At 38.0% G+C, this 27,887-nt stretch overlaps 1 protein-coding gene across 4 annotated transcripts in view; it reads left to right on the top strand.

The window, feature by feature from the left end:
- The window catches only part of RNF182 (ring finger protein 182), a 104,878-nt gene that overhangs the window by 63,541 nt on the left and 13,450 nt on the right, over nt 1-27,887 (top strand). The window contains exon 1 of one of the 4 annotated variants that reach the window (XM_012476574.2): nt 17,559-17,677. The exons of the other annotated variants lie outside the window; for them this stretch is intronic. The gene's annotated coding sequence lies outside the window, so the exon portion shown is untranslated. Of the gene's footprint in view, nt 1-17,558; nt 17,678-27,887 lie in introns of those variants that run through there. 4 annotated transcript variants of the gene reach the window in all.

Genomic DNA, 27,887 nt, shown 5'->3' on the forward strand with positions numbered 1-27,887 from the left:
CTTGAGTGCTGAAGAATGGAGATATCCATTATGAATTCAGCACAGTAAGGACAGGTACTTTGCCTTTGCTGCTAGCTCACACAGACACAACATTCAATATGGTTTGGCTTCTTCCAAGCTGCATCATTTTCTGCCAAAAAATAAAGTCAGTACACAGAAATTAACAGTCATGTATTGCATGCACTGCTTTGTTATAGTGGTTTATTTCTGAGAGCTCTGAAGCATGAAATGAAGCTTGTGTCAGTGTAGTGGAAAACAATAATCTGGCATGTTTATATGTGTTACTAGTGTTCTGAGGGGTGCATAACCAGATAACGAAAGAAAAAATACTATGATATCCGCAATATGTCCTTAGAAAATGCAAACAGAAAGTGTGCTTTCTGTCCTTCTTTTAGCCACCTGGTGGAAGCAGGCAACGGCACTGCACATCCTCAGGTGTAAAATACTAGTCATCACTCTTGCTGTTTCGCAGGAGTAGGAGTCTCTTCCTGCATGTCTAGCTTACGAGTTTTAATTTTATGGAGTAAAACTAGCCCTAATTTTTGGTATAAGCTGTAAAATACGGTCTGATAATTGTCGCCACAGCTGTATTCCACCTGAAAGAATTCTGTAATTTAGTTTATGACTCATATCCAAAGGCATAAAAGTGAGTCACAAATATTCCTGTTTAAGTTAGAATTAACGTTATATTTGTGCCATGGAAAGTCAGTTGTTTGTAACCATGTAAGCCTGCATGGGCAGCCTAAAGCCACTGAAACCTTTATTGGCTGTTTCTGGGTCAACATTCTCTTGCAATTTCTAGTTGCACTGGGATAACATGATTACTGGTTGGTAATTTAGCATCTAGTGCAGTATGTTGTAGCATTTATAAAAGCATATTTGTGAAGGATGGTAGTTTTTAAAGGATTTCTTCATTACCAAAACACTTAGGTTTAGTTTTGTGGCTGGGGAGAATAATGTGGCCCTGAGACCTCAAGACAAAATGCTGTAAACATAAGGTATTGTTAACTGACCTGCTGTGCACAGTGGCTATTGATCAGAACTACTGTGCTGAGAAAAGGAACAGGAGACACATGGCCATCGTGATAGGATGTGGTGTTTAGTGACATGGATTTTTAATAGTACTTGATAGAAGCTGAAAAACTTTTATGGGCATGTGTTTCATTTTTCATGTTTTCATTTAAAATGGAGATAAGATGTCTTAAGCTGTTTGGTAAACCACAAGTGTTTGGGGAAAATGTATACTTTTATACAGTGTTGTACATAATTTAAGTGATATAAACATAGTTCAAGGTAAACAATTGTTTTCCTTATGTGCCAGTTGTTTGTAACAGTTATATAATATGGTTTTGGACATCAGTCATCAAATGTTTATCCAGTGTTTCCTTCCATATATTCCGTATTGCTTGATGAAAGTCAACTGACCTCTTATAGTTGGGGACTTACTTGCTTTTCATCTATTAGCATTATTTATTTTATATGTAATTCTTTATGTATAATCTCAAATATTCTCCTTTGGTCTAGTTTTCAGCCTTCCTTTTTTCAAAAGTTACCAGTTAATTTTGTAATGTTTTTTAAAAAAGTTTTATATTTCCAGAGCTTATTTTAAAAATGATTTAGTTAACTTGTAATTTGATCAGAAAATAGTGTGCATAAAAAAACACATTTTAATGTTTATATTTTGCATTTTGGGTATTTATAGAGATGGCATGTTGGATAGTAGAATTTGGGATCCTGTTAGGTGATTGCTTATTTCCATACCTGGTTTGAACTCGATCCTTGTTGCTTTATCTTATAATTGGTTGAACTGAAAACCAAAGAACTAGGAGGTGGAGGCAGCAGTGAGTTTAAAGGCGTTTAAGAGATCAGTATGTACTGATAGTCTGCTGGCATAGTGGCCAAAGGTGGTGCAGGGTGGGGTGCTGTGGGGGTGGTTGGGAGGGTGGGGTCAGGAAGTCTGGGGCAGGAGGCTGGGAGAGAGTGATGGCTCTAATAATCTCCTTAACACTTTATGGTCCAGACTCTAAAGCAAATTACCTGAGGTCTTTACCTAGTGACTATTTCTAAAGGCTGGCCAGTCCTACAACAGAGATGCTGGTGCTGGTTCTCGTCACTTGCCTCCGTTTTTCCTCCCAATTAACTAAAAAGTGACTCTCTTGAATTGTGGTTTAAGTGAACTTTAAACATTGTAAACCACAAATTAAGGCCCAATAATAAAGTTTTCCACATAGGTAATGTTATCTAATTGATCAGGTACATGATTTGGATAATCAAGATGGCAATGGAACTATAAAATAAAGCTGTGTGTTTGGCTGACATATTTGATGTGTTTGAGTGAGTTGTGTTTCTGATCAGTCTATTGTGAACCATCTTCCCTCTCCTATAGCTATAGTCATTCAAGGCAGCCATGGTGTTTTACATAATTTGATCACTATGTGATGTGTCAGGCATAGGTATACTGAAGAATTGTTGTTTACTCAAACTCTTGAATTTTAAATCTACAATGAAAGGTTTCTGTGTGGTCTTCTCTGGCATTTTTTCTTCCTGTATATCGGTTTCCTGAGACCTTGTTTAGTCTGATTGCAGTAATTTTGACTTCCAGCCCTTTTCTGTCAATCAAACCCTTATGAATTCTTCCCTATGGGCCAGACACTGTTCCAAGCACTTCAGAAATATCAATTCTTTTAATCCTCACAACAACCCTTTGAGGTAGGTACTATTATCCCTATTTTATGAATGAGGAAACTGATATGATCTCTTTCTGTTATGTTAACCTAAAGGTACACAAAATACGCCAGAATCCTGGCTTTATGTCAAGGAATGCAACAAGCTTTATTTTCTATTTATTGGTATGTACTAAGTATAGCAATAATGAAACTAATTTTATGCTTGGGCTTTCCTCCCTCATCTTATTTTCTAGATCTTTTTACTAAAAAGAAGCAAAACCTAAAGTAAAACAAGAAACATTTCTTCATAGCATAATGTGACGTGTACCGTATTCTTTTCTGTACATAGAAACTAGAATAATTTATGAAAAAGATATTTTACAAAGGTAGTTTTTCTTTACTATTTGTATTCATATATTAAAAGAATATCGTCAGCCTTGCGTATCTGCAGGTTTCACATCTGCAGATTTTATCGATTATGGATTGAAAATCTTTGGGGAAAAAAATACAACAATAAAAAATAATACAAATAAGAAACCCAGTCTAAGAACTATTTACATGGTATTTACATTGTATTAGGTGTTACAAGTAATCTACAGATGATTTAAAGTACATGGCAGATGCACATAGATTATATGCAAATACTATGCCATGTTATGTCAGGAACTTGAGCATCCTCAGATTTTGGTATCCTTGGGGGTCCTGGAGCCAAACCCCCTGTTGATACTGAGAGGTGACTACATATTTTCTGTGGTATTGTGTGTACCTATAAATTTGTCTTGAAAATGTTGATTCCCTTTGCATTGCCTCACAGGGTTATCCTCAATCCAGGCTCACCTGCTCTTTCGTAGGCTACCTCTTACATGTGCTAAGAACTAAGTGATACTCCCTTCTCACACCCTCCCGGTAGAAGTCTGTGCATGCCCCTCCTCTGAAATAACACATGTTCTTACTGTCTCCATAGAAGCATGATTAAGCATTTTAATTTCAGGAGCCTTTTTAAGCTATGTAAAAAAGTAGGACTAAATAAGATAGATGTTCATAAAAGCAAGTGAGTAAACATAGTTCTGTAGGTTATTTTAATAGTAAATATTGTAATAGCTACCATTTATTAAGCATTTACTTGGTGCCAGGTACGCTATTAAGTATTCCATACAAGCTGTCTCTTTTGATCATTCACCATAATTCTTGTTTTCTCATCTATAAAAAGCTAATAAACAGCTTATCCAAGATTGTAGAGAGTTGGTAGATTTAAAAACATGATTGATGTGGATAAATCACAATCTGAATTTGACTATGATTGCTTTGTTAATTACCAGAAGACAAAGAATGCCTTCCTGCTGCAGTGAAGATGCTTTTGGGATTATGTTACTTGGAAAGAATGGCAGTTGAGGACTGCCTGGTGGAGCAAATTCAGAGTGACAAGTATGGCTGACTGAGGAGGAAGTAGTTCTCAGGAGGTAGCCAAGAAAAAGACATCTTTGTTTACAATTATTGCTGCAGACCTCAGGTGGGCTTTTGGAGTAGAAGGAGAGAGAGAACTCCTATCCTCAAGTCTATTTTTGGAATAAAAAACAAAATTAAATGGAGTTATTTTCCATCTCCTGAATTTGTGTTTTGTTTTATACTGTGTTCTGGATTGGAAATGAACAAGGACAAGGGCTACGTGAGTGGTACAGGATGAAATGAAATGAAAAGTAACTCAATAAATGTCATATACCTCAGGCTAAATTCTCTGAGGGTCAGAGCAACATGCTCTTTGTTACAGTGGGAGAGTTCCTTGTTTTAGGATGCTGAAGGTCTGGAGTGTGGTATGGGGGATGAAGTTAGAAGTCTGGAAAGATGTTTTCATTTGGATCATTCCCTTGCACAATATGAGGTTTCCTTGGAATTCCTGCTGCATACTTTTCTTGATAACTCCTGGGGGGAAAAAAGGAATAAAAAGGAGTAAGAGATTTAAAATCTTAATAGTATGGAATAAACCCACTTTTATGATCATCTAATTATTTTTGTCACTGTGAGCTTTTTTTTTTTTTTTTTTTCAAAGCCAATATGAGAAGCTAGACAGCCTGGATTTCAATACTGGCTCTGCCAGCTTTTAGCAATATGACCTTAAGGTAGCTGCCTCTGTGCCTTCATTTTATTACTGCAATGGAAAGCATGCTCATATCCCCTTCAAATTCATATGTTGAAATTCTAACCCCCAAGGTGATGGTATTAGGAGGTAGGGCCTTTGGGAGGTGATTAGGTCATGAGAGTGGAGCCCTTATAAAAGAGACCCCAGGGAGGTCATTGGCCCATTCTGCCAAGTGAGGACACAGTGAGAAGGCACCATCTGTGAACCAAGAAGTGGTCTTTTACCAGATAGCTAATCTGCCAGCACCTTGATCTTGGACTTCCCAGTTCCCAGAACAGTGCGAAAGAAATTTCTGTTGTTTATAAGCCATTCACCTTACGGTGTTTTGTTATAGCAATCTGAACAGACTAAGACAATTACCTGTAAAGTGGAGACAATAATATTACTTACTTCACTTGGTGATTGTGAGGATTAAATTAATTAATATTTCTAAAGTACTTAGTTATTAATGGTAAGTTTTCTATGGCGAAAGGAAAAATTAATATTTATTTTGGGTAGAAACAAAAATCTAATTTTATTTAGGCCTTTAAGTTCAACTTGCATATCTTAATATTCTGTTTATATATCTGGTAAATATGAGCAATCATCTTCACTTTGACTAAACTTTAATTGAAATTGGACAGATTGAATTTCTTAAATTATCAGACTCATTTAGAAACTTAGTTAAATTTCAAACCTTAAATATTTTAAATTGCACGTGTTACTTTAATGTATTGATTTTTCTATTTAGATAAATCATATGCTTATTGGGCAAATATATGACTCAAGTAAGTAAAACCTTACCAAATACTCAGGTTAGGTTCCTTTGAATATTTCATCACTTACAAAATTAATATTGTATAGACATAGTCAAACACCTAAACATTTCAATCAAAATAAATTATATCTAAAATCTATTACACATTTTGAACTAGAATCACAAGGCTCATCTGTCAGTTTGATGTCAGATTCTTTTAAACATTAAAAACCTGACAATTGTGCACAGACTGTTCCAATTAATACAAGACATATTTCTAAACATTTCCGTAAAGTAATAATTCAAGTCTGACTTTCTTCATCTCTATAGTCAATTCTAAACCTTCTCTACATTGGAGTCAGTTACCCATTAGAAGGAAATTTATCATCTCAGATAAACTGAAGTTGCCATTCTAAGTGAACTTTAGTTATCCTACCATCCCATATTGATTTGAAATTGCTGTCTGACCATTTTTTAATTAAAATATAGTTGCTTACTGATTACAGATTTAAGGCTTGCATGCTGCATCTGGACTGCACACATTCTGGAGAATTCTTCCTGTGACATAGATGGACAATCTTGGGTCTCCTGTGTAGACATCATAACAATAGGAAACTCCAAACTCTTCTTTTCAGATAGTATTGTTTTTTAAATCCTTAGACCACTGCTGTCCAATATATGCTTTTATGTTATGGGTAGTGATATTAAAAAGTAAGAATTGGCCAGTTATGTGGCTCACACCTGGAGGCTGAGGCAGGAGTTCAAGACCAGCTGGGCAACATAGTGAGATCTCATTTTTACAAAATTGCAAAAATTAGCGGGACACAGTGGTGCACACCTGTAGTCCCAGCTGCTCCGAAGGCTGAGGTAAGATGAGGCAGGAAGATTGCTTGAGCTCAGGAGTTGAGGCTTCCATGAGCCATGATTATTCTTCTGCACTCCAGTATGGGTGACAGAGCTACACTCTGCCCCTTAAAAAAAAACAGAAAGAAAAAAGAAAAAGTAATTATTTTAAGTAATGATTTTATTTAATCTAATATGTCCAAATTACCAAAATTTCAACATGTAATCAATATAAAAATTATTAATGAGATATTAAACATTTTCATTTTGCACAAACTATTTGGAATCTGGTATGCATTTTATACTTGGAGAACATCTCAATTTTGATGATGAATTTTCAGCAGTTAAAATGAGGCTAGGCACGGTGGCTCATGCCTGTAATCCCAGCACTTTAGGAGGCTGAGGCCAGCACATCATCTGAAGTCAGCAGTTTGAGACCAGCCTGACCAACATGACAAAATCCCATCTCCACTAAAAATACAAAAATTAGCTTGGGGTGATGACACGTGCTTGTAATCCCAGCTACTCGGAAAGCTGAGGTGGGAGAATTGCTTGAACCTGGGAGGCAGAGGTTGCAGTGAGCCAAGATTACACCACTGCACTGCAGCCTGGGCAACAGAGGGAGACTCTGTCTCAAAAAAAGAAAGAAAAAAAAAGAAATGTGGTCTTACCAAGAGAGTAATGTTGTATTTGCAGGAAAAAATTTTTCATTTTTTCAGTTTCTAAATTTAAATTAATTGAAATTAAATACAATGTAAATTTTAGCTTTTTAGTTACACCAGCCACATTTCAAGTACTCAGTAGCCAAACATGGCTAGTGGCTGCCGTGTTGAATAGTGCAGCCCTAGACTTGATTCACAGTCACTCCTCATCCTGTCTCCTGTTGTTAGGGAGCCTTCTGTTGTTATGATGACTATACAGAAGGGCCAAGCCTGTCCCTCGATGTCAGCTTTAGGCTGTGCCCACCAGTGTTTCAGCTGTCTTCTTTTGCTCCATTGGATTCTGCACTTCCATCACTTACAGTTATGTAGTAGTTTTAATGACATCTGCTTGGTTAGAAAGGCATTTTAATATAATTTCATTAGATCCAAATATTCCATACTTTTGCCTGTTTTTCTGAGTGACTTCTCCAACAATGTTTTTTGATTTGTTTACAGCAGTTGTATTAGTTCCAAAGGTGGTGCCATGGTAAGCTTATTCTAGCTCTGTTTTGTCATAGGTAGTTTGCCATTTAGATAGCATTACGAAGATTAAATTGTGATCCACTCATGAGTTCTCAATGCTGGCTGGCAGCCCCGCTCCTTTTTTCTAGTGTGTTCATTATTCTCCTGTCCTGGGCAGCCATTTCTGTCTTTTTTTTTTAGGTGGAGTCTTACTCTGTTGCCCAGGCTGGAGTGCAGTGGTGTGATTTCAGCTCACTGCAACCTCCGCCTCCAGGGTTCAAGCAATTCTCCTGCCTCAGCCTTCTGAGTAGCTGGGTTTACAGGTGCATGCCACCACACCCAGCTAATTTTTGTATTTTTAGTAGAGACAGGGTTTCACCACATTGGACAGGCTGGTTTTGAACTCCTGACCTTGTGATCCACCTGCCTCGGCCTCCCAAAGTGCTGGGATTGCAGGCGTGAGCCACCACGCCCAGCCTATTGCTGCCTTCTTTTCTCCCCTCAAACTTGAGCTACCTTCCTGCTTACGCTCTGCAGATGACCTTGCTCCCAGAGAACTTCCACAGGTATCTACCACTGCATCTGCCGTACTCCTGCTGCTCTGAACCCATTCACACTACTGTCTCTCATGGGATCCTAAGAGGCTGAGTTCCTCTCTGATGCCACCTGCTCCCTTTGTACATTGTGTGCCTTCCCCTCTTGTCCACTCACAGATAATCATCTTTGTGTATCATCAATTTTTCCCCACTATTGGATCATTTCCATCAGTTCCCAAACTGTAGCATGAGCTATAATATTGCTCATCTTAAAAAAAAAAACAAACCTTCATTGATCCCTATATTTTTCCTTAGCTTCTGCACCATTTCTCTGCTGTGCTTTATAGCAAAACTTCCCCCAAAGAGTTGTCTACACTGCCCTTTCCTATTTCTCTCCTATTCTTGAGCCTGCTTCAGCTAGGCATTTGTACCCACTATTCTGCTGAAAGTGCTTTATAGTGACCTCTTCCTTGGTATGTCCAGGATCAGTTCTCAATCTTTATCTTATCCAACCTATCAGAAACTTTGGACAGTTGATAAAACAATTCTTGGAAGATTTTTTTCACTTGGTGTATATATTAGCTAATGTCTTGGTGATGCTGCATTACAAGTCACCCTAAAACTCAGTAGCTCACATTTAATCTTTTGCTCATGGGTATCATAGTCCAGCTGCATTTCAGCTGATCTAGAATGAGTTTAGCTGGGTGGTTCTCCTCCAAGTTGTGGCTCAGCTGGGATTGATTCCAGGCTGTGGATTGGGTTCAGATCTGCTCTTCCTGTATTTGTTTTGGGACTCGGGCTAAAGGGACTACAGCTGCCCAGAGTATGCTTTTCTTGTGGCAAATTATTGGAGTCAAAGAGTAAAGTCAAACCACCTAAGCACACTGAAGGCCTCTTCTTTCATCTTGTCCACTAACATTTCCACTGGCCAAAGAAAGTCTCCTAGCCAGGCCTAATGTCAATGGGACAGGGAAGCATACTCCATCTACACTGGGAAAGGAAAGGGAGTGAGTATTTGCTGAACAATAATGCAACATATCACACTTGACCTCCAGGACGTCTGTCTGTCTTGATTCTCTGCCCACCTCACTGGCTTCCCTACTTAGTGTCCTTTGCTGGTTTCTCCCATTCTCTTCAAACACTGCACTGCCTTTGAGTCTAGTCTTTGGAGTCTTCCCTTTCTTTGTTTACTCCCATTTCCCAGGTAATTTCATCTTGTCTCATGACTCTAATACCATATTATCTGCTGATGAATCTCAAATTCATATTTCCAATAGAAAACTCTTCTCTTAATCCCACACTCTTATGTTCTCTCAGATGTCTAACCAGGCACTTTATACTCGGCACATCCACAAATGAACTCCTGGTTGCCTGTGCTGATACTTTCCCAACCTGGCCTCCCTGTTTTTCCCGTTTCAGTAAATGGCAGCTTCACTCTCTGAATTGCAGAGAGGCCATAACTTTGGATCATCCTTCACTTCTCCCTTTCTTCCTCTCACACTTTAAACTGAATACATACATATCTGTTGACTCCAAATCTGATGATTTCTCATTACACCCACCACACCACCCTCGCATAACCCACTGCTATTTCTCTTTTGTTTTATTGCAGGCGCTTTCTAACTGGTCTCCTAGCTTTGCCCTTGATAGCCTGCAGTCTGTTTTCCAGAAACATCCTGTTGAATCTTAAATCAGATCTTATCACTTTTGTGCTCAAAAAACTTCAAGGCCAAAAGAAAACAAAATAACCCCTTTATTGGCACCCTTGTTCGGGATAAACGGCAAAGTCAGTTAAAGGGCCTACAAACCCCTGCTGGCTCCCTGGCTGCCTGTGCTGTTCTCCCGTTGCTCACTGCACACCAGGCTTGCCCTTCTTTGAACATACCCAGCCTGCTCTTGCCTCCAGACTTTAGCGATGCTGTTCCTTTGCTTGGACTGCTCTTCCTGCAGATACCTAGAGGATTCACTCCCACCTTTCTTTTCTCGTTTTGAAAAATTTATTTATTTTTATTTTTTCTTCTTTTTTTCTCTGACTCCAAAAATAAGTACACTCCCTCCTTTCTTTCAGGGCTGTACTCAAATGTTATCTGGGTGGCCTTCCCTGAGTACTTGATAAAAAATGATAATCTTCTTGTCTCCTGTACTCTCCGTCTCCCTTACATCTTTTCGTCCATAGCACCATTCCGATGTGGCACATCATGTAAACAAAGGAAAAAGATATATTTGTCTTCCTCTTTCCTCTGTTGCGTAAAAGCCATGAAGAGAGTGGCTCTGTTTTATCACTACCATATACTCAGCCTGTAGAGCAATGCCTTGAACATAGTAAGTGATTAATAAATATTTCTTGAATGAATAAAAGAACTTTGTATGATGCCCATTTCTAGCACAGGGGATTAGTTTTAGGGAAACTCCAGGGTATAATAGAGACTTTGAGATTTCCATCGTCAGGCTTCTGTCTACTTGGTGGTGATGTCTTGCAGTTGTCTCTGTAGCTTATTAATCGATCCCAGAAAATACTGTCCTCTTTTCTGGCAAGCTGTTAAGAATGATGTATTTTATAAAACTTAAGACATCTGTAATTACAGAGACATGACCATTTCCATGGTAGGAACTTTTCTAAATGGGTGAGGGCTTTTAATAAAAAATACTGTTTGGTTCCCTTCTTTTCTCAAGGCTTTGTAAAAATGGATATGACCCACTTGAAGATAATTTTTGAGGCCTTGCTAATGTTAACATGAATTAGAATTTCTTATGTGGAATTTTAGGGGGCTAAGAAATAAAAGGAAAACACCTAAGCCCCACTTATTTATCAACTCGAATTAGCAGTTTGCTTGTAGATACTTCAGTCCTGATAATAAAAATCCTAAAAGCATGGTGTTCCAAGAGTCAGAGGCTGCAAAATCAGGTATGTGATGCAAGTTGCCTAACTTCCTTAACAAGCTTTACTTTATTACAAAGTGGGATGCTATTAGTATCTATTATAGTGACTTGTCTGAAGGACTAAAGGATTAAATGAGGTATTATATGCATTTATTATTAGCTTATTTATTATGTTCGTTATTAGGTGTATAATGTTGTTAGCTTGGAAAGATTATAATAGAAATGGTGTGATTGTATTTTTATATGGAAAAATGACATGACCTTCTTGGACATAAGATTTTCTTGTAAAGGGAATTGATTTAAAAAGGATTTTGTCATTCACTCCCCACATAAGTGATACCAGTTTTATTGGAGTTAAAGTGCATGATAATTAAAGTGCATGTACTTGCAACTGATACTGGTCTGTAGGTGGGGAACATTAGGATTTAGCTCTACCTCTGAAAATAGGGCTGATATTGAATAGTTTGGAGAAAGATGAGAACAAATAAAATGATAGGAAAAGTTAGGAAGTTCATTCTCCTGACAGATGACGATTGTATGAAGTTTTAAAGAGCAGGTTAACAACTCTTTCTGTCAAAGCTATTATATATGTCTAGTTCTGGAGGTATCAGTCCTGTACTTAGCCCATGACCTTTTTAGTTTTATAAGATCATATTTATTTATATAGTGGATAAAGGTACAATTAATGGTACACAATCAAAGAAGAGACCCAGGAGTTGGTGGGTACCAAACTATAAAATTGGTATAGTAGTATACTATCACCTTGTAGAGTTATTGTTAGGATCAATAGTCAATGGATGGATGAAAACTATACAACATAAATGGTAGCTATCTGCCATTTGGTTTATTTTTCCTCTATCACATGACCTCTTGTTTCAGACTTTTCCCATAAGAGACGAAGACTTACACTTGAACATCATTTTTAATAATTCCTTTAAAAATAATTCTGATATTTTACCTTTTTTTCAAGATCTCTGGTTTTTAGTCAAAAAGTTCTTTATATTGCTCATCAGATATAGTCTTATCAAATATAATTAAAAACTGCATGTGAGTCATTTTTAAAAAAATATTTGATAGTGAAACATTAAAATGTCAGACATACTATAGCATTAACAATACCAAAATGAGTAGAGTCAGGGTTTCCTATTAACTTAATCTATAATAAACTGTAATCATTAAAGTATTTCATAAACATTTTTCACTTAGCAGTTTTTTTCTTAAAACAGATGGAATAATCTGTTGAGAATTAGGACAGAAAAATAAGAAAGATGAGTAAATTGTGGGGTTTACATTAAATATATTGTAGTAGCTTCTAAATTGAATATATTTTTATCTTATTTTTTATGCCTGATTTGTTTTTTGTGAAATAATTCTGAAGTTACACACATACACACACACACACACACACACGCACACCCCTCCTGTTTTCACCCAAACTGACAAGGTTATTAATTTCATTGTGTAATAGTTGCCTTTATATCCATAGAGCTAACAGAGCTCTCCTGACATCATCTCAGCTGTGCTGCTTTTTGCACTCTGAGCTCTAATCTCATGGGCCTTCTTTTAATCCTTCATGTGTGGCAGACTTTCTCCTGCCCTGCACAAACAAAATCCAAATAAATAAGAATATTAGCAGAGATAAATAAAATTCAGATAATTAAAATAAGGCAAATGAGTGGATGAGTACCTTAGGCTAAAAGGGAAAGTAACATTTAAATTGGGATTTGAGTGACAAGAGAAGACTTGATCAAGAGCAGAGCATTTCAGACAGAATCACTGCAAAGGCCCTGAGGCAGACACAGAAGGCAGGAGAGTCATATGAAATGAGGTTAGAAAGAAAAGGGGTGGCTAGACTGCTCCAGATTTTGTTATTCAGGCTAAGGACTTGGCTTTTATTCTATGTATAATAGGAAGCCATTGGAGGACTTTCTGTAGAGGTGGTCTGGGAAAGATGGGAGTAATTTGGTTAACATTTTAGAAATATTCTTCCATGTAGAGAATGGAACTACATGGAAGATGTAAGGAGACAAGATGAATACCAGGGAGACTTGTTAGAAGCCAATTTTAGCAGTACAGGTGAAAGGTGGTGTATTTACAACAATTTTAATTTTACACTTATTTATGTGATAGATTGATACCATTCTCACTAGACTGTAAGCACCAACAGGGTAGAAACAATGTCTTTTTTTTTTTTTTTTTCTTAAAGTTGTAATCCCAGTGTTGTATTCCCACATACAGTCCCCATATGTTGACTTAACTGTCAATTCAGCATTTTCCATATTTTACACATAGAAGATACATGTATGTATCGTGACTAAAGAAATTATTGTAGCTAGCAGGAAAATATTCTTAAAGTCAGAATATCAAGGCCTTTATACAGATATTCAGATTAGAGTTGGAAGTCCTTCACTCTGATTCTGACAGTGGAAGGACTGCAAGCCACATATTAATAAGTAGATGGTATTTTCACAGAAAATCAGAACATCTGATGATTCAAAAAGATAGCACATTAGTTACAACCATATGATGTCACTGAAACTGTTGAAATTGTTATGCTTTCTTAATCATGATAATTTATGGATAGAAAAGCTACTCAGCAATATATCTTACATTGAATATATGCAAAAGATGTTTAAAAATAAGACATGATTCATTTGAGATAGACCTCACTTATTATAATGGAGCATTAGAAATGGGTTATGCTATTGATACAATTTTGGTACATGTATTAGTCCATTCTCACACTGCTATAAGGAACTACTTGAGAGTGGGTAATTTATGAAGAAAAGAGATTTAATTGACTCACAGTTCTGCAGGCTGTACAGGAAGCACGGCTGGAGAGGCCCCAGGAAACTTACAATCATGGCACAAGGCAAAGGGGAAGGAGGCACATTTTACACGTCCAGAGCAGGAAGGAGGAAGAAAGATGGGAGAGGTGCCACACACTTTCAAACAACCAGACCTCCTGAGAACCCTGTCATGAGACAGCACTACGGGGATGGTGCCAAACCATTAGAAACCACCCCTTGATACAATCACCTACCACCAGGCCCCACCTCCAACACTGGAAATTGCAATTCAACATGAGATTTGGGTGGGGACACAGAGCCAAACCTTATCAGTAAGGAACTAGCAACATAAAAAATTTAATGTTTTCCCTTTCTCTATCTTTATGGACAATGATGGAAGAGTTGGAAATCTTTAAACAGCTTTATGTCAACAATTGGACATACAAATAGGAGAAGCTTAAAGCATTTTAGAATTCAGGAGAATATCTCTACCGAGATTCAGTTATTCTTTGGTCTGCAGTAAATTTAAATGGTTGTGGTTGATTGGTCTATAAACATAAAATTTTCTTCCACAGACAGTTTAAAAAGGAGAAAATTTAGACAGCTCTTGTAAAAATCTCACAGAGTAGGAAATTTCTTAAGTAACACTGTGCTTGGCACTAATGACTCAAAGATGAACAAATCAGGTATAGCTGTACCCTCCTGAGGCTAACAGAAGAAGTTACAGATAAGTGTCTGATCATTACACAAGTGTGTGCCATGATGGGGAATATATATATGTTGCCTGTGGAGTCTGTAGGAGGGACATCCAAGCAAGATTTGAGATTTGGGAATAATTGATGTCTGTACTGGATGAAGGATGACCCAGGCAAGTGGGCAAGTATGGGACAGTTTGGGGTGGTAAGACTAGGTAAAAGAGTTATAAGGAGGGAACTGGGCATCATAAAATCCATTTGAGATAATGTGGCTTCTTTTGGAGAGTAGAAAGAGTTGGAGAGGCAATGGAGTGAGGTTAGGGAGGAGAAAGGAGTAAGAGATGTGGCTGGTGAGGTAGACAGAGGCCAGATTAGGAAGACGTTAACATATTTTAAGCAGGGGAGTAAATGGTAAATGATCAGATTTGAGTTTTAGAAAGTCTCTCATGGTGTTGCATATAGACTTTCCACAATCACATTTCTTTACCTGTTTTGTGTTGTATGTATCTTTTATTTTTAGATACACTTGTTATTGAAGGTTAACATTAACATATATCATATAGAGAAGTGCAGGAGTCATAAGGATATATAGCTTTTTTTTTTTTTTTTTTTTTGAGATGGAATCTTGCTCTGTCACCAGGCTAAAGTGCAGTGGCACGATCTTAGCTCACTGCAATCTCTGCCTCTCAGGTTCAAGTGATTCCCCTGCCTCAGCCTCCCAATTAGCTGGGACTACAAGCACACACCACCACACCCAGCTAATTTTTTGTATTTTAGTAGAGACAGGTTTTCACCATGTTGGCCAGGATGGTCTCTATCTCCTGACCTCATGATCCACCCGCCTCAGCCTCCCAAAGTGATGGGATTACAGGCATGAGCCACTGAGCCTGGCCGATATATAGCTTTTATATATTTTCAAGTGAGTCCCCTGTGTAACCACTACTCACATCAAAAAATAGAAAATTACTATCACCCCCCCATCCTTCCTTTGCTTTTTTTCAATTATTACCTGTCCCTCAGAGGTGACCCATAGTCTGAATTCTAACACTATTGATTAGTTTTGCCCATTTTAGAACTTTATACAAATGGAATCAGGCAGTGTATACTTTATGTGTGTGTGTATGATAACTTTCACCAACTGTTTGGGATGTTCATCCCTCCTGCTGGATGTAGTAATAATGTTTTTTTGTTGCTCTCATTTTGGTATAGTATTTCATTGTTGCCTCTAGCACAATTTTTAAAATCATTTACTGTTGATAGACATTGGGTTGTTCCCATTTTCATCTATTACAAATAGTGCTGCTGTAAACCTTTTTATACATGTGTATGTGAGCATTTCTGTTGTGCATCTGTGTAGAAGTAGAAAGGTCACAGGTTGTATGATTTAGCTGTGATACTGCTGTCAAACAATTGCCAAACAGTTGTCCAAGTGGTTATAGCAGTGACATTCTTGACATCAGTGTATGAAAGTTCTAGTTGTTTCTCTTCTTGCTCATAGTTGGTATTGCCAGTCATAGTGGCAGATGAAAAGTGATATCTCATTGTAGTTTTTATTTGTTCTTTCCTAATAAGTGATGTTAAACATTTTTTCTTGTTTTATTAGCCATTTGGATAGCCTCTTCCATGAAATGCCAGTTCAAATATTTTTATTTATTAAAGAAGATTGTCTTTTTCTTAGTTCTTATTTTTTCTAGATAAAAGTCCTTTGTGTGATATGTGTTGCAGAATTCTTCCACACTATAGCTTGCTTTTAGCTCTTATAATTTTTCAAACAAATTTTTAATTTTAATGAACTCATTTATACATCTTCTTTTAATGTTAGTACTTTTTGTATCTCCTTTAAGATTTTTTTTTCTGCCCCAAGATCATGAACATATTCTCTTGTGCTACCAAGAAATTGTATTGTTTTAGTTTTCACATTTAGATCTATAACCCCTTTGAATTGATTTTTGTATATGGTGTGAGGTAAGGGTCAAGATGATGTTTATCTATGTAAATATCCTGTTGACCCAGCATTATTTATTGAAAAAATTATCCCTTCTCCATTGAATTGCCATGGTGTCTTTTTCATAAAAATGAGGCAGCTACACCTTCCCATATTCCTCATTCCCACCCCTTAGTATTCTTTAACAGTAGGACTAATCTCCTGATTGTTGACTTTGCTCTTCTAAGGAGAGATTTCCTTTCTCTAAGTGGCCCTGACTTACCCCACCTAATAAGCCAGAGGCTTCACATTGCCTCTTCCATGACTCATGCATATAAAACACTGGACTCTGCCTCCACTCTTCCCCACATGTCCTTGACTTCTGTGATAAGTACTCTGACAGCTCCCCAAATCCCATCCTCACCCAGTGCTCTACTACTTACTTCCTGCTCTATAGTCAGTAACAAGCACCCCCACCCCCTGCCACACACACACACCCAGGGCAGTACTAATTCCTTTGTTCTGCATCTTCACTAGTAACTCACCTGTCCACTGTGTGACTGAATGGAATGAAATGCCACACGGTTTCCATACCAAAGGATCTGTCAGAGGTGTTCAAACTAGAGTGACTCCATCTTGCATATGGGCTGGGTAAAATGAGGCTGAGACCTACTGGGCTGCATTCCTAGGAGGCTAGGCATTCTTAGTCACAGGGTTTTAACAGTTAAAGGAAGAAATTAATTATGTTTACTAAACAGACCCAGGACTTAACAAACCCAGAAGTGTCCTGATGTCCTGTTTTATGAACAAAGGCATTCTTCGTTTAAGAATAAGTTTTGCAGTGAGACTCCATCTCCAAAAAAAAAAAAAGAAGTTTTGCTTTAAAGATAATACAGATTCTTGTGAAAGACAGTAGTTACACAAAGATTAACAATTCTCTGTCACAAGCCCTTGTAGTAGAGCACATCTCCCCATGACTTTTTGCTTTGTTATCTCATATGTAAACAAGCATTGTGCCTAGTTCAGGCAGACATGTTCCTCCTCTCACTTTTAGGAATGACCTGGTCTCTCTGTGAAGTAGCCACCCTTCTATTCCCTTACTTTCTTAATGAACTTGCTTTCACTTTATTCTGTGGACTTACCTCAAATTCTTTCCTACCCAAGATCCGAAAACCCTCTCTTGGGCTCTGGACTGGGACCCCTTTCCAGTAACATATTCTGTGATGAGCTATGAAGGGATGATACTGGAGAGAGATTAACCAAAGGAAAACCGTCTGCACAGCACCAATTGGCCAACTCCACCTCCTGGTAAGTGGTAGGATACATTTCATCCCAGGTAAAGAACAAAGTTGGGTTAGAAGCCCAACTCAGAAGGGTTAGAGTCCCTCCTGAGACATAAGGGGTTAGAGGGTCCTCTCAGTAAGGCCTCTTTTGGTTAAAAATAGATATGACACTATGGGATGTTGACCGCTTTTCTCTTTGGATTAATCTGCCTTGAACTCTTCGCTGACAGCTGTGGGTGACTGGATTAGGCATGTACAGGATCGTGGGACATGGGGAACTTCTTTCTCTCCCCCAAAGGGGGAAATGTGAGAGCTGATGGGCCTGCTGAAGAAGATCTCTTCACAACTGACAAGTAGCAGCCTAGACTTATGATTCAGTGTTGCTGCACTGGGTAGGTCTTTTTGTATCTTCTTTCCCCGGCCTCCCTGAGCTCCTCACCTCCCCTGCCCCACCACAGGCAATGCTGTCTGCCCTTCCCTTTCCTCTCTCTCTCTCTTTACTATCTTTTATCTTTTATCTCTTTCCCTTTACTATCTTTTCTGTCATGCAGGGCAACTGTCTGCTTTTCCATTTTGCCCAGAGACCAGACGTTGAAACTCCTGGTTAGAGGTCCTTCCACCCCACTTTAAGTGAATCAAAGATGACAGAGGTTGACAGGGGCCAAGGGGCAAGTGTGATCCTTGCCAGGTTGAGGCTGGGTGCAGAGTGGGGTGGCCAGTGTCTCTGTTTGTCATGTGTATTTTGCTCCAGCCAACATGGAAAATGTTCATTTGTTTCCCCTATACAGCCTGTTGGGTGGCATCTTGCAAAACTGAGAGGCTTTTCCATGAAATGGAAAAGATAATTTTCTTTTGTAATATGGCTTGGCTCCCACAGCTATGGGGCAACAAGCAAGACCAACAAAGCCACTCAGAGAAAGGTAATCTGGTATGCTGGCAAAAGAGTCCAATCTGGGCAGCAGTGACCATCAAGTGTGTTAATGACTGAGTTCCTTATTGGGCTCCTCCTCTAGACTGTACATTTCTTGAAGGTGAGGCCATCACCAGCACCTAGCCCAGGGCTCATGCTATACTAAACGTTCAGTAGGCATTTGGTTAATGAATGAATATACGTGGTGGATGGGCAGGGGAAGAAACAAAGCATCCATGAGCACAGATGTTGGAAAGTAGAGAGAAAGCTTTACTAATGATTTTATTTTTATCTTTTTATTATGGAAAAAGTTTAAACATTCAGAAGTGGAGAAAATGGTATAATGAATCCCTTTTTCCCTTTTTACTTATCGCTCAGCCTCAACAGTGATCAACATATGGCCAATCTTGCTTCATTTATCTATCCTTTCCCTGTTGGATTATTTTGAAACAAAGCCCAGATGTCATATTATTTAATCTGTGAAATCTCAGTATGTATCTTCAAAACAGTAAAGAGACTTGCCTTTAAATAATATAACCACAATGTCATTATCGCACCAGAAAACAATTGCAGAGTAATTCCTTACTGTCATGAAATATTGGTATTCAAATTTCCCATATTGTCTTGTAAGTTCCCCCTTTCCCCATTGGTCAGTTATAATTAGAGTCCAAACAAGGACTACTCACATATTTAGCTAATAAATCTCTTAGGCCTCTTTTAGTCTATAGCAATCTTGTCCAACCTGTGGTCTGCGGGCCGCATGCAGCCAGGACAGCTTTAAATGTGGTTCAACACAAATTCATAAACTTTCTGAAAACATTATGAGATTTTAAATTTTTAATTGTAATTTTTTTTTTTTTTTAGTTCATTCATTGGCTATCATTAGTGTTAGTGTATTGCCCAAGACAATTCTCCTTACAGTGCGGCACAGGAAACCGAAAGGTTGGCCACCCTTGGTCTATAGGTTCACCCTTTTTTTTTTTTTTTTTGCAATTTATTTATTGAGCTAACTGGATCCTTTGTCCTGTGGAATTTCCCACAGTCTGAATTTTAACTAACTACATCCCCATGTATTTAATTCATTTTTCTGTCCCTCACGTTTCCTGTAAACAGGTAATGAGAACCTGAGGTTTGATCATATTTTCAGCTTTTTGGCAAGAAGGCCTATGAAGGTAAAGGGGCTGTGTGCTTCCTGCTGTGTGGCATCAGGAGGCATCTGCTGCCTTGCCCCTCCCTTTGTTGTGTGAAGCCCCATCAGTGAACACAGGAGTTGTGAGCCTGACCTGTGTGTCATCCACCTCCTTATCTGATGTTTGTGTTGTGATTTTGGCAGCCATTGATAATATTATCAGGTTAGGGGTTAGTAAACTTTTTATGTAAAGGGCCAGACAGTAAGTAGTTTTGGCTTCGAGGGCCAATATGGTCTCTGTCATTGTAGTAGGAATGTAGCCTTCAACAATATGTGCATGAATGGGCACAAGTACATGCCTATAAAATTTCATTTACCAGATTAGATATGACCTACTGGGAATTACCTGCCAACTCCTGATCTAGATTGATTATTTTACTAAGGAATACAAAATAATATAATTCTCCCATTATTGGTTGAAATGCTTTTATAAGAAGACATTTAGCTCATCAATTATTTGACTGCTTTCAAGGCATAACAGAAAGGAAACTGCATATAAAGGAAAGGCAGAATAAATTCTTGTGTCATTCCCTTGGTTATTTGTTTTCAGAATGGATTAGTTTCCTCACATCTTCCAAAGGAGTTCATTTTGTTTTTTTAAGTATCATCATGAAATTATGGCTTTTTGACATATTTGGTGTTTCAGACTTTCTAGACTTAGGCCCTGTAGGTACACTGGAGGAGCCCCATGGCTGGTGTTGGTTAACAGTTGCACTGCAACCATGGGGTCCTTGAGGCATTATGTGCTTCATGGCAGAATGGTTTTCATGTCTCGGTTGTACTCTTATTGTAAATTCTATGAGTGGTCTCTGTCTGCAGCTTTACAATCCATGATGGTACCATTTTAAAAAAGTTTTATTAGTCCAGGTGCAGTTTGGCGCATACCTGTAATCGCAGCACTTTGGGAGGCCAAGGCAGGAGGATTGCTTGAGGCCAGGAGTTCAAGACCAACTTGGGCAACATAGAAAGAACCCATATCTATGCCCTCCCCAAAAATGTTTTATTAGGTATGAAAATATGTGGTTTTCAAATTAAGAAATTTGATTCCTTCCAACAGTTGTACATAATATTAAAATTTGTACCATTCTTTCTTGTGGCTGAATAGTATTTTATTGTGTATACCTACCACATTTTTAAATCCATTCATCTGTTGATGGCCATTTAACTTGATTCCAAATCTTAGCTATTGTGATAGTGACCAGCTGTCTATTTTCATCTTCTGCTGTACCCTGTCTCTGCTTTGGCCTAATGTATCCTGACTATCCTTTGCTTTTTTTTTTTTTTTTTTTTTTTAAATTTTTTTGAGTCAGTCTTGGTCTTGTCATTGAGGCCGGAGTGCAGTGATGTGATCAACGCTCACTTGCAACCTCTACCTCCCAGGTTCAAGCAATTCTCCTGCCTTAACCTCCCAAGTAGCTGGGATTACAGGCGCCCACCACCATGCCCAGCTAATTTTTGTATTTTTAGTAGAGATGGGGTTTCACTGTGTTGGCCAGGTTGGTTTCAAACTCCTGACCTAATGTGATCCACCTGCCTTGGCCTCCCAAAGTGTTGGGATTACAGGTGTGAGCCACCGCGCCCGGCCTGTCCTTTGCATTAGACTACTAGACTACTCTATAATGTTCTTTCTCTACTTAATGTATCTTGGCTCACTACAAAAGTTTTCTAAGGATTTCCAGACTAATTATGACCATCTTCAAGGATACCAATGACTAAGCTCTTTTTCTCTCAACTACAAATATTGGAATAATTTATTTATAATTTAAAAGCTTCCTGGTGGATCACGAGGTCAGGAGTTCAAGACCAGCCTGACCAACATGCTAAAACCCCATCTCTACGTGTGGTGGCAAGCGCCTGTAATCCCAGCTACTTAGGAGGCTGAGGCAGAAGAATTGCTTGAACCCAGGAGTCAGAGGTTGCAGTGAGCTGAGATTGTGCCACTGCACTCCAGCCTGGGTAACAGAGTGAGACTCTATCTCAAAAAAATAAATAAAATAAAATAAATAACAACTTCCCCAAATTTGTCATTTCCTGGGCTGATACGAAAGGAAGCATTGCTCTTCTGGGTTTGGCCTTTGGGAACAGAGTATTTAGAATGTCTGTCACATGACAAAATTACTTATTATACAGTAAATATAAAACTGTCTTTCCTACAATCTTCTTTTTATGTAAGTATCATTTTGTCTCATTTAAAAAACACTGCAGGCTTTCACTTTATCCTAATCTTCACAGTGAATATATGTCAATCAATAATGCCACATTATGTAGCTGTATTGCAAAGTGACACATTCATTAAGATTGATTCTAAAAGGCCTATTGAGAAAAGCCACTCGGGGCAAATAAATTTAATAAAATTTAATCTATAGTTCTTTTTCTTCTTATCCAGCTTGGATTAAGGCATATATTAAATGTGGCAGAATATAGAAAGTGTTTCCATTTCCTTTAAAAATCTTTTTGTCCATTATTAATTGAGGCATTTTATTAATTGGATTGGTGACATTTCTGCTGAGAGTATAGTTAGACCTTGATGAACAGAAATCGACTTCATCTCATGAGGTGTTGAAGCCATTTTTATTAATGCTGGAGAAGAGATGGTATATTATTTAGGATTATGGAAAGTGAGCAAAACATTTTGGTTTGTGGCTTTGTTTTTATTTTAGGATAATATTATAAAAATAATACCTTTCTAGCTTTAACTATATTTATAATTTTTAGAACATTGTGAATACTTAGATATTGTAGTGATAACTGTTTTGCTTAGTATGTAAAGAAACATTTGTAGAAAATTTAAAAGCCTTAAGGATAAAGGATACTTCTTCAGGTTGATATCTGGACATTTACAGAGAAACAATCCTATGGAAATTTGATTCTCTGAATTTTATTAATAGATACCTTTGGTGAGCCTAAACCTGAGCCTGAATGTGGACAAATATTTATCAAATTGGAGATTTTAAATGATGAAGACAAATAATGGAATTCTTTCATTTTTTCAACATGTATTAAGAACTTCCTAGATGCTATGACTTATAAATCTTTTTACATCCTTATTTTCCATGTTTATAGATTTCTTGGGAAGTTCAGCTGATTTGATACTTTTATAGACATGTTGGAGTATTAAATTTATAATCTGAAAATATACATTATAAAATGTATAGCATTCAAGAATATTTATCAAGACAAAGCGCTGACTTCACACACTGAGAAGGGTGTGGTATACCATTTACGGATTGGAAGAGGTGGGAGGAGTCTTGGAGACATTTCAGTATATTTATATGGCAAGTATTTATTGAGTATCTACTCCATGCTGGCTTATGATAGGTACTTTAGAATGGTAAGCGACATATTAGTGGTTCTTATAATTTACATTGTAGTAGTAGAAATTTAGAACAAACAAATTAGTTAAATTGGGCTTCTTGAAATTTGTTGAAGGAAGTAAAGAGAGTGCTATAATAGAAAATAAGGGATAAGATATTTTGAAAATGAGTAATTGGGGAGGACTTCTTAAGGAGTTTATATTGAGATCTGCTATGGTTTTGGTTATTTGTCCCTTCCAGACCTCATGTTGAAATTTGATCAGATCTTTCATGATCTTCTTTGGGGGTGAATGAATTCTTACTCTGTTTGTTCCTTTGAGCACTCATTGTTAAAAAGAGCCTGGCACCTCCCCTGTCTCTGGCTTCCTGTCTTGCTGTGTGATCTCTGCACACGTTGGCTCCTTTACATTTCTTCCCACAAATAGAAGCAGCCTGAGACCCTCATCAGGTGCACATGTCCAGTCCTGAACTTTCCAGCCAGCCAGAATGGAGAATCAAATAAACCTCTTTTCTTTATAAATTACTCAGCATCAAGGTATTCCTTTATAGCAACACAAAACGGACTAAGGCAAGATCTCTAAGAAGGAATGAGATTAGTATGACATTTCACTTGAGCAAACAGCCTAAAGCATGAAAGACTTTAGACTGTTTATGGAACTTAGCAAAGGCCAGTGTGGCAGGAAAACATTGTGAGCAGTGGTTCAAGACAGGGTTGGAGGGAAGGCAGAGGCCAGATCATACAGTACCTTGCTGTGTAGAGTTTGGATTTTAATATCTATGTAATGAAAAACTATTTAAGTGTCATAAACAGATGATAGATGTAATTCCATTTACATTTTAAGAAGCTTACTTTGGTCGTTGCAATGAAAATGTATAGTGGAGCAAGATTAGAAGCATGAAGATGAATTAGAGAGTTCTGCAATGAACAAGGTCAAAACCTGGATTAGGATGTTGATGATGAATGAAATTGGGAGATTGGAAACATACTTTGGTTTAATTGACTGACTTGCCAATGGATTGGACATGAGGAGTGAGGTATAATGTAGAACCAAAGGTGACTCCCAGTTTTTGAAAAACTGAGAGAATGATGGTGCCATTTATTAAAATGTGGAAAACTGCAGGAAATGATTGGGTGGTAGTGAGAGTTGAGGATGGAAACTTGTCTTAGACCTGTTAAATTTGAAATGTTTGTGTTAATACAAGTGGAGGTGCTGTAGGCACTCTGGAACTCAGAGGGAAGGGATAGGCTGCAGACACAAATTGAGAGGCAGTCATCATGTCATGTTATTCAAAGCTACTGGAGGAAATGAAACCATCCAAGGGAAGGAGTGCAAGCAAGGGCTAGGGAGTTCTAACATTTAGGGATTTGATAGAAGAGGAGCTGGCAGAGAAGCCTGAGAATAGTGGTCAGTGAACTAGGAGGAAAACTAAGAGAATGTGATGTCATGGAACCTATGAGAATAGATAGTTTCAGGAGTAAGGGTTGTAGTCACTGGGAAGAAGGTGAAGGACAGGTGAGACAAGATAAGGGCAGAAAAGGATGCATTTGTCTTTACAATCAGCCTCTGCTTTCAGGAACCTTGTCTTGATTGTCTTTGCATCCCCAGCATCTTGTACATGGCATGACATTTAATAGAAATTAAATAAATGCTTGCTGAATAATTAAGTGAAAGTGATAACATCAGAAGAGGGCTATTTCATGAGTCCATCAAGAATTAAAACCTAACCTAACCAGGTGCAGTGGCTCATGTCTGTAATCCCAGTACGTTGGGAGGCCGAGGCAGGAGGATTGCTTGAGGCCAGGAGTGTGAGACCAGTCTGGGCAATATACCAAAACTCTGTCTCTACAAAAAACAAACAAACAAAAACCCCAAGCTCAACTGTTGCTCTTTTAAGTAGGTTCTATCACAGTTGAAGATGACTTTTCTGTCAATCACTATTGATGAAGGACAGTTGGTGATTTTCAGCCACGGCTTTAGGAGTATAATCATGTACTTTTTTGACCAATAAATCTGTTACTTCTGTCTTCTAAAAGAAAACCAATTACAAAAAATTAAAAGTTGTTTGGAGGGAGAGAGAGTGTGTGCGTGTGTGTGTGTGTGTGTGTGTGTGCGCGCGCGTGCATGTGTGTGTGGTATCCTATATCAGTTCCATTTAGTGAAATCGGCATCAAAATAATCTACTTAAGTTTGAAATTGTAGAAATGGTACGTATAACCTATGCTAATTTCTTTAGACATTTTAGTTTTTCTTGATAAGGTTAGAGAGTTTTATTAAACTTTGATCAAGGGAAATTACGAAGGAAGAAGTTAATAGGAAAGAAATTTGTCTAGTGGAAGAGGATTCAGTCATTTTTAATAATATAATTTTCAGGCCATATTCTTATTAACCATGATTTTAAATTATATCTTTGTTTGCCTCTTCCAAATAAAGAGTAAGGTACTAAGCAAAAAATCTAAACTTATAAGCTTTATATATTACTTCTTAGTGTTCGTATACATAATATAAATAAAAGAGAATGACATTTCCCTCTCAACTCATCAGGTAGTAGAAATTATTAGAATATTGGCAAATTGTGCTTTACTTGCTTTACTTACTATCTGCTCTATCTGTAGATGGAAAACCTGTGTACCCTTTGATACTATGTTCAATGCATATTCTGTCTACTACCAGTTTAGAATGCTGAAGTACCATATCAATGGATCCATTATTTCTAAATTTCTAGTCGCATCCATATAGTGCTTATTTATGTAAAATATTTATACCTAAACGATTTCATTGAATCCTCACAATCCTTTGTGAGGCAGGTTAGTCCAAGATCACAGTGTCAGAGCCAGACCAAATCGCGGTCTCCTGACTCTAGATGCTATGTGCTTCTGTTTTAAGACTGCCTGCAGGGGATGGTCATGCTTCTGGCTGCACATCCAGGGTCTTGAAGAAGAAAGCAGATGTGGATACCTAAATACAGGGTGGGGAGTACCAGTTTTTTTCTCTCTTATTGCTGATCATTTATTGGTTTAAAACTGCTGGCAGGCCTGGGAGTGGTGGCTCATGCCTGTAATCCCAGCACTTTGGGAGACCGAGGCGGGCGGATCACGAGTTCAGGAGTTCGAGACCTTCCTGGCCATGGTGAAATCCTGTCTCTACTAAAATACAAAAAAATTAGCTGGGCGTAGTGGCATGTGCCTGTAGTCCCAGCCACTTAGGAAGCTGAAGCAGGGGAATTGTTTGAACCTGGGAGATGGAGGTTGACGTGAGCTGAGGTCATGGTACTGTACTCCAGCCTGGCAATAGAGCAAGAATCCATCTCAAAAAAAAAAAAAAAATGCTGGCAAACAGCACAACATTAATCACAACTCCATATATAAAAATAGTAGCCTCTCTTCCAAAATTAATAACTTAGATTGCTAGGTCATTAACTTGGCTGTATCCTAATAAATAGATTATGACTCTCCATCAAATTAAATTGCTTGTTCTTGGAGGAGAGGGGAGGTAAGAGTTTCAATTGTTGAGGGAGGCTTTCTGGAATTGCTCTTTATGCTGCCAAACAACCATTAGGGGTGAATTCTTCTAGAGTCAACTGATGGTCCTTCAAGAATGAGCTCTTGGGATTTGTTGAGCCTATTCTTTTTAGGGTTTTTGAGTTGGTGTCTTTTATTATAGTGAGAAGGATTGTTTTTAATGAAAGACATAGTAAAACCCTTAATTCCGAGACCATCATCTCTACAAAGTTCAAATATTGTTAATATTCCCTAAGGGATAACTGTGATAATTGGGACTGAGGCCAGCATATTATTGTTAGTAATTATTAACAGTAATGCGAGTCTTTCAAGCTCTAACTAGAAGCCAGTTTCTGAATCACTAGGTGGAAAAACTGGACTTTCTTGGAGGTAGATGCCACATGTGTGGTTTAAGCTTAATTTGGGACTCAGGCTCCATAAATAATGAGGTTAGGAGCATAGGGTTTTATGAATGAGCAATTGGGTGTCAGAGAGATGGCAAGTGTGTATACTTTATCAATAGCTGAGTATAAAAACCAATGTTCTACCTTGATACTCACAAAGAAAAATGATGCTACAAGTGCAAGAATCTCTCATATGTTTTTGAAGATAGAATTATTAGTCAAAGAATTTAAAACATCATAAAAACTGATGATCAAGAAATGAAAGTGTTTGAAAAATGATGCTCCATTTTGCACAAAAATAAATTGAACGTAGAAGCAGGTATTTAGCACCATTTCTAAAAACAGAAACCATAGATAATGAAAATGACAATACCTTAACTTTTATCAGTTTTCTTGTTACAGAGCCCTTTAAAATATATTATCTTATCATCTAGAGAGCAGTGTTTACAACATTTATTTTCCCGGACGGAAGGAGCATTCTGGAAATGAGAGTTGAAATTTGACAGTTGTCTTTTTATAAGGGGAAAAATATCATCTCTCCTGTTGATGCCAAATTAAAATGGTTGATAGATTCTATGAGAATGATTTAGGCTATATGAAACTGTATGTGAATTATTTTGAAGAGGCCAGGCGAGGTGACTCATGCCTATAATCCTAGCACTTTGGGAGGCCGAGGTGGGTGGATCACCTGAGGTCAGGGTTCAAGACCAGCCTGGTCAACATGGTGAAACCCCATCTCTACTAAAAATACAAAAATTAGCCAGGCGTGGTGCTGCATGCCTGTAATCCCAGCCACTCAGGAAGCTGAGGAAGGAGAATCACTTGAACCCAGGAGGTGGAGGTTGCAGTGAGCTGAGATTGCACCACTGCACTCCAGTCTGTGTGAGGGAGTGAGACTCTATCTCAAAAAAAAAAAAAA

This window comes from Aotus nancymaae, unplaced genomic scaffold, assembly GCF_030222135.1.
Source record: "Aotus nancymaae isolate 86718 unplaced genomic scaffold, 86718_ANA_hifiasm-v0.15.2.pri h1tg000051l, whole genome shotgun sequence".
Classification (NCBI taxonomy): domain Eukaryota; kingdom Metazoa; phylum Chordata; class Mammalia; order Primates; family Aotidae; genus Aotus; species Aotus nancymaae.